Genomic DNA, 17200 nt, shown 5'->3' with positions numbered 1-17200 from the left:
TGCACCAGTGGCAGGGTTGCTGCTAGAGCACCTCCATTTTTGTTACAGTGTTACTGTATTTCAAGAAGTGGTGTTCCCATTGACAGAAAATAACTTTACAAGAATATCACAGTGATCCAAGTAATTATTCAGCTCACCACCACCTCACGAGCAGTTAGGCATGAGCAAAAATACTGGCCTTGCCAACTATGGCTCCAACCTGTTGATTAATATAAATGGTTAAGTGGGCATGGATTGTAAAGTAATGTCAAATGAACAAAAGGAGACATGAGGAAAACCTTCCACATTACAGAAAGATTTGGTCTGGATGGTTGAAAGGGTATGAAAATGGAATCAATTATGGATCACAAAAAGGAATTTGATAAGTACTTGAAACCTAATTTGAAGAGGTATGGGGAAAGAGCCACGAACTGGTTAGTAAATATTCCATTCTTTAGCGTTAAATCATTATAAAGTCACATGATAGTGATTACATGATGCATACTTTCCAAACAACAGAATTAAAGGAAATCACTGCTAACTATTAGATTATGAAGGTCCTTTACATATTAAATTACAACTACTTGCAAGATCAGCTCAAGTAAGCACAAGAATAATTTGTTTGATGTAATACACAATAGTGATGGAGAAACTCAGCAGGTAACGCCGTCTCCATAGAAAGCAAAAATATGTAATCAATGTTTTGGGCCTGAGCCCTTCAAAAGGTTATGAGCAAAAAGGCAGGTAGACACCTGAATAAAAAGGTAGGGGTGGTAGGGGGGAGGAAGGAAGAAGGGGCAGGAGAGCACAAGCCAACAAAAATTAAAAATAATTTGTTAGAAATAGTCGGCATTGATTGTAATTGCGAATACAGTGACAAAAATGATAACATATATTCAGATTACTTTGAAAATTTTAAGTGCAAATTTGATATCTATTCTCTGAAATATGACTTCTAAAACAGCATGAAAGGTATGGCCTCTATTTTCTGGGTCCAGTGGTCATCCTTTAGCACTATAGAGTTTTTTTCTAACAGTTAAAAGTTAATTCAGAGCTCTGATAGAGATTAGATTCATTAACTTTGGTTTTGCTTTTACTTTGAGGTATGTTCTTTCTAGTCATGCTTATTGTACAAAGTTAATGGCTTCAGATTTGCTGCTACTTTAGAGATTTAATTCATGCCAAAATATTAACTCACTCGCTTTCCGCTTCACAAATATTAGGGAATCAAACACTAGACTTATTCTGTAGTGCTTGGTAGATGAATAAGTTAAATATTCCTACTCCACAATGAGCAATGCTCAATGAATGCAGTTTTATTTTACACCGTATATAAGATAATATAAACTGTTTAAGCCTTGGCATATTTTTATGGACCAGTTAATAAAGAAAGCATTGCTTTTTGTACTTGTGTCATTGTGCTATCCATGTGTTTTTCATCGACGTTCCAGCGTCTAGTGGTTATCTTTTTAGTGATTGGTGCCCAAATCCCTTTTTACTTAATGGCATTAAGAAGACTACAGGTTAAGTGAAGTTGCTTAGCTATTCATGCACAAGATCAGATATTTTCTCAGCAATAAAAGTATTAATATTATTGTTATTACATTTGAGTTCCAACTGTAAAGTCTATTGATTCCAGAGGGAAGGGAGTCCTTCTGCAGGCTAGAATATTTATTGCCTATCACAATATTTATGCATGCACCAAGATTGGATTTCTTTGCAAATGGTAAAATTATGCACCATGTGTAACTTTTATTTGCACTTCCATAAGCAAACCTAGCCAAGTTCAGGCAATACATCGAGATGTTGGTATGACCAGAGCATAAAAGGTAATCAACCACTTTACCCAGAGTTTGGAAAATGACAGGGGCCAAAAGATGTCCTCATCAATGGTAAAGCAACATCTGATGAGCATTACTGTACCTTTTCCAAATTTTACCTGACGATCTTCATATCCACCAATTCATTCTTGCAAAGCGCACTTCAGGATACATATCTGGAAGGGGCAGCTGCCTGCACTTCAATGTTTCCAAAACTGAGGGTGTTCTGAGAAGACACTGTGTGCTTATATCCAATCCCCAAGCAACGTCCTTGAGTGCCACCACTTTTGTCAGATGTCTTTTTTTAAACCACTGATCTAAAAGATGTGGAAATACTTTTGCAAAGTTAATTCTGGCTATTTAATTTTGAGGGGAACCTGCTGAAACCACTTGAGGGTGCAGTAAATGAAAAACAATTTGAGTTAGTTTGCTTGAGATTTGTTGTGGAGCAAATTGTTCAGCACTCTACCTATGACTCCAGGAGAAATTGTATCATCCATAAAATGATTTTTGTTTGGCTGTTCTGTAGGTGAACACAACTGGTCATGATTCAGACCATTGTGTTTGAAAATCTTTCAGAAACACAGCATGGGCTTTGCACAAAGAGGAGGCTGAAAAATCAGTGTTAGCGTTAACAAGTTTCTTGCACCAAAAATTTGATGCCCAAATAACAGTCAGGATTCATTCACTCAGAAATATGCATAGGATTGGTCAATGTCTATACAAACAGATTTTCAGCCAACCATTTCTTTATTGACTGCTGAAGTAAATAACTTCACTTTTGCCATATCAAAACCCATTTGCCATACCATTTCTACAGCTAGCTTCTATATTTACTACCATCCAGTATGCTAGAGAAAGTGGGGAATCTGGCAAATTTTGGAAGGTCATTACCAACGTATCAACTATCTCTGCAGCAGCTTCTGTTGGAAACCTATGATATATACTACTGAGAACTGTTTGATATCCCTTCATTTTTTTCAGTATCTTGTATTCAGTGATAATAATTATATTAAACCTCACTAATTTTACTATATTGTGATTTTTGCAGTGAATTTCAAACAATATATTTGCTTAATACCTTAACTATATATTTATATTTTTATTATGTATCCTCTGCATTTTTTTCCTGTTATTACCTTTTTGGGATCCATATTTATTTAAATATTCTCTTTTTACTGTGACATGGAAACCTCGAATTATAGTCATAATCCCCTCTCCATTGATTTTATTTGTTTACTAACATTTTTAAGCCTTTTAATCTATTGCTCTCATAAACTTCATGGTTCACCATGAGTGGATCATATTTTTATGGAATTATTTCACAGTCCAAACCTTTGAAACCTTTGTTTCAAGTTTTGATTTTTTTTGTGTATGTGTTTGCATTGTTAATTCACCAGCAAAATTTTAAATCTGATTTCCCTACTTACCTTGGCCAGTACAGTCATCATCCCTACATTGGCCTTGCAATTCTAATTTCCAAATCTCTCTGCCAAATGGCACACAGACGTCTATAATGATTATCTTCCTCCATTCCTCATCCTTTCCCAAAGATTCTTTACCATATTAGAAACTATATTTTCATTCCATTAAGTATTGTTAAAATAATTCAGATTTACAGGTGAAAGATAGTGTTAGTGGAGAGAAGAGAGTTGGATCTTTGTTCGATGACATGGAGGTCTGCTGTTTCCACATTGGTTTGAAGTCAGAGTTGGTTAATGAGGGCTCATAAAATATATTAAAAATTAAAATTGTAGATAAACAGTGATGGACAGTTAAGGACTTATTTAATAATTCTCAATGAAGATGATTTCCATTAGGAAATAAAATAGTACGAGAAGTATGATCCATCTATAGCTGCCTCAAGAAGTTAAATGTTATTAAATTGAAATAAAAATCAACCATTGCTATGAAGATTAGTGATGGATCAGAAAACTATGAGAACAACAGAGGTAAATATTTTCATTTGGAAGATGAAATTGGAAAAGCAATAGTGGGAAAAGATGTGAACACTTTCTAGTATCTAATGCTAGAAGACACTATGAGCAGCCCAATGAAGCATAAAATCTGGATATTAACAGAGGGAGATCCTTAAAATAATCACCAGTGCCATGGCAAACTAGTGGGTCCAAACATAGGAACATAGGAAGTAGGAACAGGAGTAGGCCAAAAATGGCCCATCGAGCCTGCTCCAACATTCAATATGATCATGGCTGATCTAATTTATGACCTAACTCCACCTACCTGCCTTCTCCCTATATCCCCTAATTCCTCTATCATGTAAAAATTTATCTAACCGAATTTTAAATATGTTTAATGAGGCAGCCTCAACCACTTCCCTGGTTAGAGAATTCCAAACATTCACTACTCTCTGGAAAAAACTATTTTTCCTCATCTCTGTCCTAAATCTACTCCCGCGAATCTTGAGACTGTGTCCTCTGGTTTTAGTTTCCCCGGCCAGCTCAAAAAACCTTCCTACATCTATCCTATCCATACCCTTCATAATCCTATATGTTTCTATAAGATCTCCTCTCATTCTTCTGAACTCGAGCGAATACAATCCTAGACGATTTAATCTTTCATCACAAGTCAACCCCTTCATCCCAGGATCAACCTAGTAAACCTCCTCTGGACCGTCTCCAAACCCAGTATATCCTTCCTCAAATATGGAGACCAGAACTGGACACGGTATTCCAGGTGCAGTCTCACCAGTACCTTATACAGTTGCAACATTACCTCCCTACTCCTGAATTCAATTCCTCTAGCAATGAAGGCCAACATTCCATTTGCCTTCTTAATAACCTGCTGCACCTGCAACCTAACTTTTTGCGACTCATGCACAAGCACTCCCAAGTCCCTCTGCACAACTGCATGCTGTAGTTTTTCACCCTTTAAATAATATTCAGCTCTTTCATTTTTCTTGCCAAAGTGGATAACCTCACACTTACTAACATTGTACTCCATCTGCCAGACCTTTGCCCACTCATCCAGCTTAACTATATCCCTCTGCAGACTCTCCACATCCTCATTACAATTTGCTCTTCCACTCAATTTGGCGTCATCCGCAAACTTGGCTACACAACATTGTGTCCCCTCCTCCAAGTCATCAATGTAAATGATAAACTGTTGTGGGCCTAACACCAACCCCTGCGGCACCCCACTTACCACTCTCTGCCAACCTGAAAAACTCCCATTTATCCCGACTCTCTGCCTCCTGTCAGACAACCAATTTTCGATCCAAGCCAATATACTTCCCCGGACTCCACTTTCCTGCAACTTACTGAGAAGTCTCTTGTGCGGCACCTTATCAAACGCTTTCTGGAAATCCAAATATACAACATCAACCTGTTCTCCTCTATCCACTGCACCCATTATATCCTCAAAGAATCCTAACAAATTTGTCAAACAAGATCTTCCCTTTCTAAAACCATGCTGCGTCTGCCTGATTGAACCCTTACGTTCCAAAAGTTTCACTATTTCATCTTTAATGACGGCTTCAAGCATTTTTCCAACTACAGACGTCAAGCTAATTGGCCAATAATTTCCAGTCTTCTGCCTACATCCCTTCTTAAAAAGTGGCGTGACATTTGCTGTCTTCCAGTCTGCCGGGACCTGCCCAGAATCCAAGGAATTTTGGTATATGACCACCAATGCATCAACTATAACTTCTGCCATTTCCTTCAGAACCCTTGGATGCATATCATCAGGACCAGGTGATTTGTTTGGCTTTAGTCCCATTAGTTTCTCCATCACTACTTCCTTTGTAACAACTATTTTATCAAGGCCCTCCCCAACATTCACATCCTTAACTCCGCACTTGGGCATGCTGGACGTGTCTTCCACCGTGAAGACTGACACAAAATATTTGTTTAATGCCTCGGGCATTTCCTCATTTTTTGCTACCAGTTTTCCTTTCTCAACCTCCAAGGATCCTATGTTAACTCTGGCCACCCTCTTGCGTTTCATATATTTATAAAATTTTTTGCTTTTTGTTTTTATATTTTGTGCCAATTTACTTTCATAATCCTTTTTCCCCATTTCATATTACCCGCTTTGTAACCCCTTGTTGTCTCTTAAAGTTTTCCCAATCTTCCAGTTTCCCACTGCTCTTTGCAGCTTTGTACACCTGCGCCTTCAATTTTATACTCTCCTTTATTTCCTTTGTTAACCACAGTTGATTTTTCCCTCTTTTGCTGCCCTTTTTCCTGACCGGAATATATTTTTGTTGAGCATTACAAAATATTTCTTTGAAAATCTTCCACTGTTCCTCAACTGTTTCATCAATTAGTCTGTGCTCCCAGTCCACTCTGCCCAATCCCTCCCTCATCCTATGGTAGTCACCCCTGTTTAAGCATATTAGTTTTAGATCTAACTATTTCCCCTTCCATCTGAATGAGAAATTCAATCATACTATGATCGCTATTTCCCAGATGGTCTCTGACTATTACATCATTTACTCTACCTATCTCATTGCACAACACTAGATCCAGGAGAGCATTTTCTCTTGTGGGTTCCTTAACATGCTGCTCAAGAAAGCTATCGCGGATGCATTCTATGAAGTCCTTTTCCAGACTCCCATGACCAACTTGATTTTCCCAATCTATGTGGAAGTTAAAGTCCTCCATGACTACTGCCATATCATTATTACATGCCTAACTTATCTCTCTATTTATTTCCTGTGCCACTAAACTATTGTTATTTGGTGGGCGATAGATAACACCCACCAATAATTTTTTTCCCTTTGTTATTCTTTATCTCTACCCAAATGGACTCAACATTATGCTCTTTAGATCTTATATCATTCCTCACTACTGCCTGGAGCTCATCTCTGACTAAGAGTGCAACTCCACCTCCCTTACCATCCTGTCTAACTCTTTGCACCACCTGATACCCTTGAAAGTTTAATTCCCATTTAGGGTCACCTTGTAGCCATGTTTCCGTGATGGCTACCAAATCATAGGCATGGGTACCGATTTGCGCCTCAAGTTCACTAACCTTATTTCTAATACTGCGGGCATTCAGATAAAGTGCCCTTATGCTCTTTGTCCTTTGTCCTAGTGACTTCTGTAACCTTTTCTTTTGATTTTTCTGCCCATTATTTTTCTTTGTAATTTTCTTAAGACTATCATTGACCCGAAAACTCACTGCACCATCTGATTTTTTACTTTCTCATCCCAACATTACTTTTCCTGGCCATTACTTTATCTTCCAGACCCTTTTCCCTATCACTCTGGTTCCCATACCCCTGCCAAATTAGTTTAAACCTTGCCCCACTGCTGTACCAAACATACTTGCCAAAATGTTGACACCTTTTGGATTTAGGTGCAACCCGTCCCTCTTGTAAAGATCATGCCTTCCCCAAAAGAGATCCCAATGATCCAAGAAGCCAAATCCTTGCCTTGTACACCAGCACCTCAGCCACACGTTCATTTTCCTTATCCTTACATTCCTCAACATGGTTATCCAACTGCACGAAAACCAACAAGCTCGTGTCAGATACAGCAATGAGCTCTCTGAACCCTTCTCCATTAACAATGGCGTGAAGCAAGGCTGTGTTCTCGCACCAACCTTCTTTTCAATCTTCTTCAGCATGATGCTGAACCAAGCCATGAAAGACCTCAAAAATGAAGACGCTGTTTACATCCAGTACCGCACGGATGGCAGTCTCTTCAATCTGAGGCGCCTGCACGCTCACACCAAGACACAAGAGAAACTTGTCCGTGAACTACTCTTTGCAGACGATGCCGCTTTAGTTGCCCATTCAGAGCCAGCTCTTCAGTGCTTGACGTCCTGTTTTGCGGAAACTGCCAAAATGTTTGGCCTGGAGTCAGCCTGAAGAAAACGGAGGTCCTCCATCAGCCAGCTCCCCACCATGACTACCAGCCCCCCCACATCTCCATCGGGCACACAAAACTCAAAACGGTCAACCATTTTACCTATCTCGGCTGCACCATTTCATCAGATGCAAGGATCGACAATGAGATAGACAACAGACTCGCCAAGGCAAATAGCGCCTTTGGAAGACTACACAAAAGAGTCTGGAAAAACAACCAACTGAAAAACCTCACAAAGATAAGCGTATACAGAGCCGTTGTCATAACCACACTCCTGTTCGGCTCCGAATCATGGGTCCTCTACCGGCATCACCTACGGCTCCTAGAACGCTTCCACCAGCGTTGTCTCCGCTCCATCCTCAACATCCATTGGAGCGCTTTCATCCCTAACGTCGAAGTACTCGAGATGGCAGAGGTCGACAGCATTGAGTCCACGCTGCTGAAGATCCAGCTGCGCTGGGTGGGTCACGTCTCCAGAATGGAGGACCATCGCCTTCTCAAGATCGTGTTATATGGCGAGCTCTCCACTGGCCACCGTGACAGAGGTGCACCAAAGAAAAGGTACAAGGACTGCCTAAAGAAATCTCTTGGTGCCTGCCACATTGACCACTGCAAGTGGGCTGATATCGCCTCAAACCGTGCATCTTGGCGCCTCACAGTTCGGCGGGCAGCAACCTCCTTTGAAGAAGACCGCAGAGCCCACCTCACTGACAAAAGGCAAAGGAGGAAAAACCCAACACCCAACCTACCAATTTTCCGCTGCAACCGTGTCTGCCTGTCCCGCATCGGACTTGTCAGCCACAAAGGAGCCTGCAGCTGACGTGGACATTTACCCCCTCCATAAATCTTCGTCCGCGAAGCCAAGCCAAAAGAAACATTCTTTTCATCACTTGCATTTGGAACAGGTAGTAATCCCGAGATCACCACCCTAGCGTTCCTGTCTTTCAGCTTTCGTCCCAGCTCACTTTAATCCCTTTTCATTATCTCCTCCCTTTTCTTGTCAATGTCGTTTGTACCCACATGTACCAGGACATCAGGCTGCTCTCCCTCTCCTCTCAGAATATTTTGGACCCGATTTGTGATATCTCGTACCCTTGCACCAGGGAGGCAACATCATGCGGGTATATTTATCTGGCTCACAGAACCTCCTGTCTGTACCCCTGACAATGGAGTCCCCAATAACTACTGCATTTCTCCTTTTCCTTTTCTTTTGCACCACTCTGCCAGGCTCATTGCCATTGACCTGGTGCTCGTGGCCATCTTCTACCCGGTCATCTCCCTCAACAAAATCCAACACAACATAACTGTTGCTGAGTGGGATAGTCACTGGTGTGCTCTCCGTTTTTCTCGCTTTTTTCTTTCCCCCCCTGACGGTTTCCCACTGACCTGACACGGGTTCTGGAGTATTTAATCGCCCTGAAAGTTGAGTCGATTAACTCCTCACTCTCCCTTACAAGCCGCAGGTCATCAATCTGCAACTCCATATCCCTAATTCGCTCCTTTAGTAACTGCATCTCAGTACACCTGGTGCAGATGTGGCCATTTGGGAGGGTGGAGGTCACCCATTGTTCCCACATCTGACACCCAGTACAGAGCACTAACCCTATTAGCATGACTCTGAATACGAAGGCAAATAACTCAGCTTATCTTGTCTCCTTGCCTGCTTTCGCCGAAGCCTGATAAGCCAAAGCCAGAAAGTCTCACTCCTTCACTGCTCCACTCACTCACTGAGCCACTCCTCACTGGCCGCTCCCTCCCCTTTCACTCCTTTTATTGGCCCCTTGACCAATTAACCCTGTCACTTTCAGCAAGCTCCTGCTCCTCTGATTCACAGCCCGACTCTCTCCAAGCTCCTCCTCCGACTCCCAGCTGAACCAAGTAGGCCCAGCCGAACCAAGTAGGCCGAAGCCCCGGTAAGCACCCGACTTTAATAGTTTACCTTCTCCTCACTTTCAGCAAGCTCCTCCTCCTCTTGACTCACTTTCAGCAAGCTCCTCCTCCTCTAACTCACTTTCAGTAAGCTCCTCCTCCTCTAACTCACTTTCAGTAAGCTCCTCCTCCTCTGACTCACTTTCAGCAAGCTCCTCCTCCTCTGACTCACAGCCCGACTCTCTCCAAGCTCCTCCTCCGACTTACAGCCGAACCAAGTAGGCCCAAGCCCCGGTAAGCCCCCGACTTTAATAGCTTACCTTCAACTCACTTTCAGCAAGCTCCTCCTCCTCTGATTCACAGCCCGACTCTCTCCAAGCTCCTCCTCCGACTTCCAGCCAAACCAGGCTGATAGCCCTTGAACTAATTGCCTGCATCTCATGGTAACATAGAGTCATGCAATGTGGAAACCAGCCCTTTGGACCACCAAGTCCGTGCTAACTATCAAACATCAATTTTATTCTTCCTTCCTTATCACCATCACCTGCCCCAGATTTGACCATTTATTGGAAAAAATGATAGGACATTTAATAGACATAATAGAAACCATAATACAATCAAACAGGTCAACGCAGTTTGATGAGAGGAAAACTGTGTTTACACATTCATTAGGATCCTTTGAGAAATCTGTGAGCTGAGTTGATTAAAAAAAATCTAATAGATGTGGTACATTTTCACTTTCAGAATAAATTTGATAAGATGCCTGCTACAAGCTGATCCTGCACAAGGAAATAATTAATGGAATAAAAAAAAAGACAGAAATACTCAAGCATGGAAGGATAAAAGTTGCATGCAGCAAAGAATAAGGGAGCAACTGCAAACCATGACCATTTTGACATGGAGTGAGTTGGTATTGTTGCAGATTTTGGCCAGGAATAATGCATAGCATGAGTATGGATCTTCATAATTGGACATTTTGGCATCTGCAGTTTGGCACTGGATATTTTGGTGCTTACATTTGGCAACACGTGGCATTTAATTTATTATGTTTTTAATTTGATGTTATTCCGTTATATTTAATTCATTTCCACACTCCCCTCTCCCCAGGTTACATCTCTGCACTCCCCTTTCCCAGTGGTGAAATGTCGAGTGCCAAATTGTGGACGCCAAAATGTGGAGACCAAAATGTCCTAGACCTTGGATCTGAGGATGTGAAGAGAACTGTGCCTTGAGGCGTTTGCTAGTTTTCACATACAAGTGGTCTTGGTGCGTCTGAATTGTGAAGGGTCAGACACATGATATTGGGAATAGTAATATTTAGTAGAAAAATAATTTTGCTAACTAACAGAAAGCAGACAGGAGTTAATTTCAGACTGGGAAGCACTTATTGGTGGAGTACCACAGGGATTAATGCTGGGACCTCAACTACTTGCAATCTATGTTCGTGATTTAGATGATGGGACTGAGTATTGTGTAAAACAAGGTTTACTGACAATGCAAAAAGAGGTTGGGAGGTAAGGACAACACAAAGTCTATCAAATAGGTAAAAATTTGGTGGATGAATTGTATCGTGGGGAATTGTGGTGTCTATTTAGGTAGGAAATATTGAAACACAGAGTATTGCTTCATTGGAGAAAGAATATGGAATGTTGCTGGCAGACAGACTGATAGTCCTCATACCTGAAACATGATGAAGGTACTGCAAATTACTGGGGAAAATAAATGGATTGTTGGTCTTTATTGCAAATGGGATATGATTAACATGGAGAAGTATTTCTACAATTGTATAAAATTAATTTCATCTGAAGTTTTATTCTTGTTTAAGGAGGGATAGACATGCAATGGAAGCAATTCAGAGAAGATTTGCAAGGTGCAAGGGTTGAATGAAGTGGAATAAAGGGTTGGATCTTTATCCACTGGAATTTAGAAGAATGAGAGGTCATTTTATTGAGGAATGTAAGATTCTAATCGTAGTTTAGATGCTGAGAAGGGCTCTCTTGAACCAGGGAGCATAATTTTACAAAAAGGAATTACCCTATTTAAGTTGATAATGAGGAAGATCCTGAATTTATTGAATTCTTAAAGAGATGGAGATGGAATCGCTGTATATTTTGAAGCCCAAGATACATTTTTGGTCTATGGGGAGACGAGTATTCTGGATAACAGGGAGGAATGTGATTAATATCTAATCAACCAAGGGGGCTATATAGCCTATCCTTCACCCTATTTTCACTTGACTGAAACACGAAAGTCTGCAGATACTGTGATCGTAGTAAAAATACAGAGATGCTGGAGATACTCAGCCAGTCTTGCAGCATCTGTAGGAAGTAAAGATATATTAAAAAATTACATTTTGGGCCTGAGCCCTTCCTCAAGATACGAGTTAAAAAAAAAGAGTCGGGTATCTGTGTTCAAAGGCTGGGGAGAAAGGGAAGAATGAGAGGGGGAGGAGTGCAGACCAACAGATTGGATGTTATAAAAGGACAGGAGAGAGAAAAGGCTAGAATTAACTTTGGCACTGTGAAAGGAGACAGGAAGGGAGAGAGATAGTCAGAGCTAGGGAAAGATGAGGGGTTCTAACAGAAATCAGAGAAATCAATGTTAATCCTATCCAGCTGAAAGGTGTCCAGACGGAAAATGAGGTGTTGTTCCTCCAGTTCGCAGGTGGTCTCAAACTAGCAATGCATGAGACCATAGACAGACATGTTGGCAAGGGAATGGGTCAGGGAATTGAAATGGGTAGCCACTAGGAGATTCACAATATTGTAATGGACAGAGCTGAAGTGCTCAATGAAGCAATCTCCAAATCTGTGTTTAGTCTCTCTGATGTAGAGGAGTCTGCAACAGGACCACTGGATGCAGTAAATGACCCCTGCAGATTCACAAGTGAAGTGTTGCTTCACTCGGTAGAACTGTTTGGTGCACTGAATGGTGATGAGTGGGGAAGGACCGCTCCCTCTGTGATTCCCTCGTCCACTCCTCCATTTCCACCAATTGCCCCCTTGGACCTACCCCTGTGACCACAGAAGATGCCCCACTTGCACCTACACCTCCTCCCTCACCGCCGAAAACGACCAGTTTCCAATGACAACTGACAAAGGCCTTTAAGTATTTTAAATCTCCTAATTTTTTAATGAATCAATAGAGTTAATAAAATTGCCAGGAAAAGAGAAAGAGAAATGGAAAGAATTTAAATGAGAGCTAAAACAACAGGTACAAAAGGAAAGCAAAAAAAAGCAGGGACCTGAGAAATGTAGATTTGTTCATGGCCCATCTTTTCATGATTGTGGTAAACCACTGTAATATATAATTATCTGGTCAAACATGCCTATTGGCTGGTTGTACCTGTGGCCCCTCCCCACAGGCTCCTGTATAAAGGTGATGGTTTCACAGCCCCCTACAACTCAGTGCAGGATGTCGAAACAGTAAGTATATGCTATGTCAGTGGTTCTCAACCTTTTTAATTCCACTCACGTACCACTTTAAGTATTCCCTAGGTCATAGGTGCTCTGTAATTAGTAAAGCATAGCTTAAGGTGGTATGTGGGTGGAAAGAAAAAGTTTGAAAACCACTGTTTTAATCATACCTAATTGACTTATATGAACAGTTTCATAACTCGAAAGGAACTGGGCCAATGCCAATTTTTCTCAAGCAAAATATTTCAGTAATAATTGGGTCTAGAGAAGTGATTCTCAACCTTCCCTTCCCACTTACATACCACCTTAAGAAATCCCTTACTAATCACAGAGTACCGATGGGCTAGGGATTAGTTAAAGTGGTATGTGAGTGGAAAGAAAAAAGTTAAGAACGACTGTGCTCTGTTCTCGTGAATTAGAGCCTACTAGTTTCTCCACAATAGTCTCCTGAGAGATTGATGGTGCATCAATATAATTCAGTTGAAGTTTTCTACAATAGAACGGATCCTCAAACCAGAAAAACTGGAAATTGACCTTCAAATCACTTGAGGCATCTACCAGCTTCAAACTCTAGTTGCGCTGTTTTGAGATATTCCTGCAGGCCTCCTCTACGATTGTGCGATCAGAGACCGACAAACTGCAAGCACTACACTCCCGGGTCGGCACCCTGGTAATCTTCATGATCAGGGATGCCACAATGCACCAGGATGTCATGGACACCCTCAAAGGATGAGTAAGATCAACAACCCGGTGAGTCAAATGCTGAACATCTCCGGGCCCTGCGAGCGCTCATGTGTGAATGTAAACTCATGTCTGTCATGAAGTATACAGAGGATCTGATTCAGGATGCCTACATCGCAGGGATCAGGTTTTTTGGAACGGGGGAACTCAGCTTGCAGAGAGCAGTCGAGCCGGCAGGTACGCTGGAGGCGGCTCTCCAGAACACAGAGGCCTACTCGACCAACAACACGGCTGCCTCGTGGTCACCCTGCTTGCCGTCATCCTGGGACGCACCACCATCTGTCTGCTCCAGTAATGATCAGACTACAGTAGCAGTGCACTGCAAAACCCTCCTGACGCTCTCAGCTGGCTCTGGTAATGACCCAACCACAGCTGTGGCCTGGGCAAGCATCGAAGGAAACACTGCCCAGCAAAGGATTCAATCTGCTCCAGCTGCAGAGAGAAGGGCCAATTTGTCAGTGTGCAAGTCCAAACCTATTCTTAGCAGCAACGTGTGCAGATTGTGGGAGCCGTCTTCCGCAACACCACAATCACCCCGGGGCCAGCAGTGCTATGTGCAATCTGTGGGGGTTGCTGTCTTGGAAGCCACCTTCAGGACCCAGCTGCACCGTGTGTGGGCCACGGAGGCCCCCACCTTCTAGATCCGGCAACACCATGTGGGGGCTGCCATCTTAGATGCCACCACCTTCTACTGCAGTGATGTGCAGTGACCCAACACTAGCCTCCATCACCCTTAACCAAGACAGTCCGCAACAACTCACCAGGGTCGGACATCAAGGTGAATGACCGCATGACAAGTTACTTGTTCAATAGCAGGAACACAGAGAGTTTTATACATCCAAACGTGGTGCAGAGCCTCTCCCTCACAGTACTGCCGATGAACCAGAAGGTCTCCCAAGTTGTTTACAGTTGACATTCAGGGTTTCTATATTGTATATGACAACTTTAGACTGATGGTAATGTCACAGCTCTGTGCTGCAGTACTATTGGGGCTTGATTTTCAATCTCACCTTAAAAGTGTGATGATGGCATTTGACGGGCCCCATCCACCCCTCACTGTTCGTAATCAGCAATTCGTTAGCCAACCCCACCCCCACCCCCAGCCGTAAACGTCCACCAACCTAACAACTCACCATACACAACTTGTGGGCTCTCTACAATTAAAGTCCCCTCTCCATTGCTATTTACCAATTTCACCCCTGCCTGCAGACCCATCGTCATTAAAAGCAGACAGTACAATGCCGGGGGGCAGGGCCTTCATCTGGGTGGAGGTACACCGCTTACTTAAGGAAGGGGTTATTGAAGCCAGCAATAGTCCTTGGAGAGCGCAGGCAGTGATAAATCGGAACGGGGTCAGGAATAGAATGGTCATTGACTACAGTCAGACCATCAATATATACACTCAATTGGACGCATACCCCCTCCCATGAATCACCAATATGGTCAACTAAATTGCCCAGTATTGGTTTTCTCGACCATCGACCTAAAGTCGGTATATTACTGTGGTGCACTGTTAGCCAGAATCAGACACACACAAAGGTAAAGACTGTACAACACGCTTTAATCCACAAAGACTTCCACAGAGCCAGGTTGGCTGTGGCTGCAGCAACCCTGAGTGAGGCCTCGGGAGGCCGGCGTAGGCATGTATCCCGGAGGGTGATTGACACCTGACCGGGTGGGGCTTGATCCATTCAGGCCGACTGATTGACAGCTGGCCAGGTGTTGTCCTGTCCCCTTACATTCCTGCAGATACAGAGGTTTCCCCCTGAAGTAGGCCGGTGGTGTACCACCACATTCACCCTCTTCTTTAAAATTGTCCCAGAGGGTGGGGGGCAGTAACAAGGAATCGCACCCACTATGTACATACAATATTTACTGGTTGAGATGACTTGGCGGCCGCCGGGGTGTCTGTGACCGTTGTAGGACTGGCTCCTGGTCACTGGTCAGAGGGGAAGTGGGGGGGCTGGCGGCAGGGGTGTGTGTGGCTGGTGTGGCACCGCGCGGAGGGGTGCCGGGGTCAATGTATGCAGGTCATATTGGATGGGTGGGGGGGCTAGTTCGTCTCCTAAGGCTGAAGTGGGCCCCTGGTGGTCAAGGACGCCCTTTGTGCCCCATAGCTGCCTGGGGATAGGGATGTATGCCTGGTCAGCATCATCCTGTGTTGACCACGTCGTTCTCAATGTTGTCAGGGGCCCTCTGTGTCAGGCGCTGTCAAGATGGCGGCGGCACATGGGGGGGCCGCAGCGTGGCTGGCCTCCTTCCCCAGCCGTGTCCACTGCACTGGGGGAAGTGACATCATCACGGCTGGCGGCAGTGATGTTGTTACATCAGCCGGAAGTGACATCGTGCCGTGAGCCGGAAGTGATATCGCTGTAGTTCTCAATAAGCAGCGCCGGTGAGGGCAGGGCTGGTGCAGATGCTCAGGACAAATGCTGTGACGGTCGCTGGCGAGGCCAGATGTTGCGCGGTCGAAGTCAGGAAAGGAAAAAGACGTCATGAGGACAATGACGCTGCCCGGCATGCACACGTGTTGGGGGGGGGGGGGGGGGGGTCATAGAGGGCCACTGAGCTGCCAGCTGGTTTAGAGAGGCACACTTATGCAAAGTGGCCTTTCTTGCCGCATCAGGAACAATACTGGTTCCTAGCTGGGCAGTTTTGGCGCGATCGTCGATCTGACCCACACCAGGACCCACAGTACTTACAGGGGCACCTGCCACAGTGACGTTCTCCTCCCCAGCTCGGCCTGGGGCTGTAGCTGCAGTGTGAGAGGGCCATGAGGGAGCCTGGAGGAACCTGGAATTGAAGGCTTCGACGTGCAGGGCTGCTGCTTCCAGGGTTTGAACCACTGCCACAGTCCTGGTTAGGGCATAGATATTGTCTTCCAGCAGCTTCTGCTGGATGGCCCTCGAGCATAGTCCTCGGACGAAGGTGTCCCAGATCAGCCTCTCGACCTCCTCTACACCTACCCCGGGTTCAGCCAGACACGGTCAGGCCAACTCTCGCAAGTGTCCCAGGTAAGACACAGCTGTCTCCCCGGGTTGCTGGGCTCAGGTGTTGAGGAGGTTCCTTACACAGACCACATTCATGGGGGGCTTGTACAAGTTCTCAAGAGTGTCCATTGCGCTCTTGTACGTGGAGCAGCCTTTGGTTACCTGGAAGGCGCAGGGACCCAGCTTTGACCGGAGTAAGACCAACCTCTTCTGATCGAAGTCCAGGATGTCGCCCTCGTGTGCCTCGATGATTGCCTCGACCGCGTGCTGCCAGATCTCGAAGCATGTCTGGGCTTCTGGGTGGTGTGGGTCGACCTCGAGGCTCCCTGCGCACAGGAGTTTTTCCATAGCTGCCATGGGAAAATTTTGTGGATTAAATTGTGGTGTACTGTTAGTCAGAATCAGACACACATAAAGATAAAGACTTTACAACAGGCTTTAATCCACAAAGACTTCCAAAGAGCTAGGCTGACTGTAGCTGCAGCAACCCTGAATGAGGCCTCGGGAGGACGGCGCAGGCTTATATCCCGGAGGGTGATTGACATCGACTG

The 17200-nt window shown here is 44.0% G+C and overlaps 1 protein-coding gene across 4 annotated transcripts in view; it reads left to right on the top strand.

Annotated features, from left to right (window-relative positions):
• Positions 1 to 17200, top strand: part of dnm3a (dynamin 3a) — a 289034-nt gene that overhangs the window by 258712 nt on the left and 13122 nt on the right. The window lies entirely within an intron of this gene.

The sequence above is a fragment of the Narcine bancroftii genome, chromosome 5, assembly GCF_036971445.1.
Source record: "Narcine bancroftii isolate sNarBan1 chromosome 5, sNarBan1.hap1, whole genome shotgun sequence".
In the NCBI taxonomy this organism is placed as follows: Eukaryota; Metazoa; Chordata; class Chondrichthyes; order Torpediniformes; family Narcinidae; genus Narcine; species Narcine bancroftii.
Note: the sequence above shows the minus strand (reverse complement) of the source record. Positions and strands in the feature narration are given on the sequence as shown.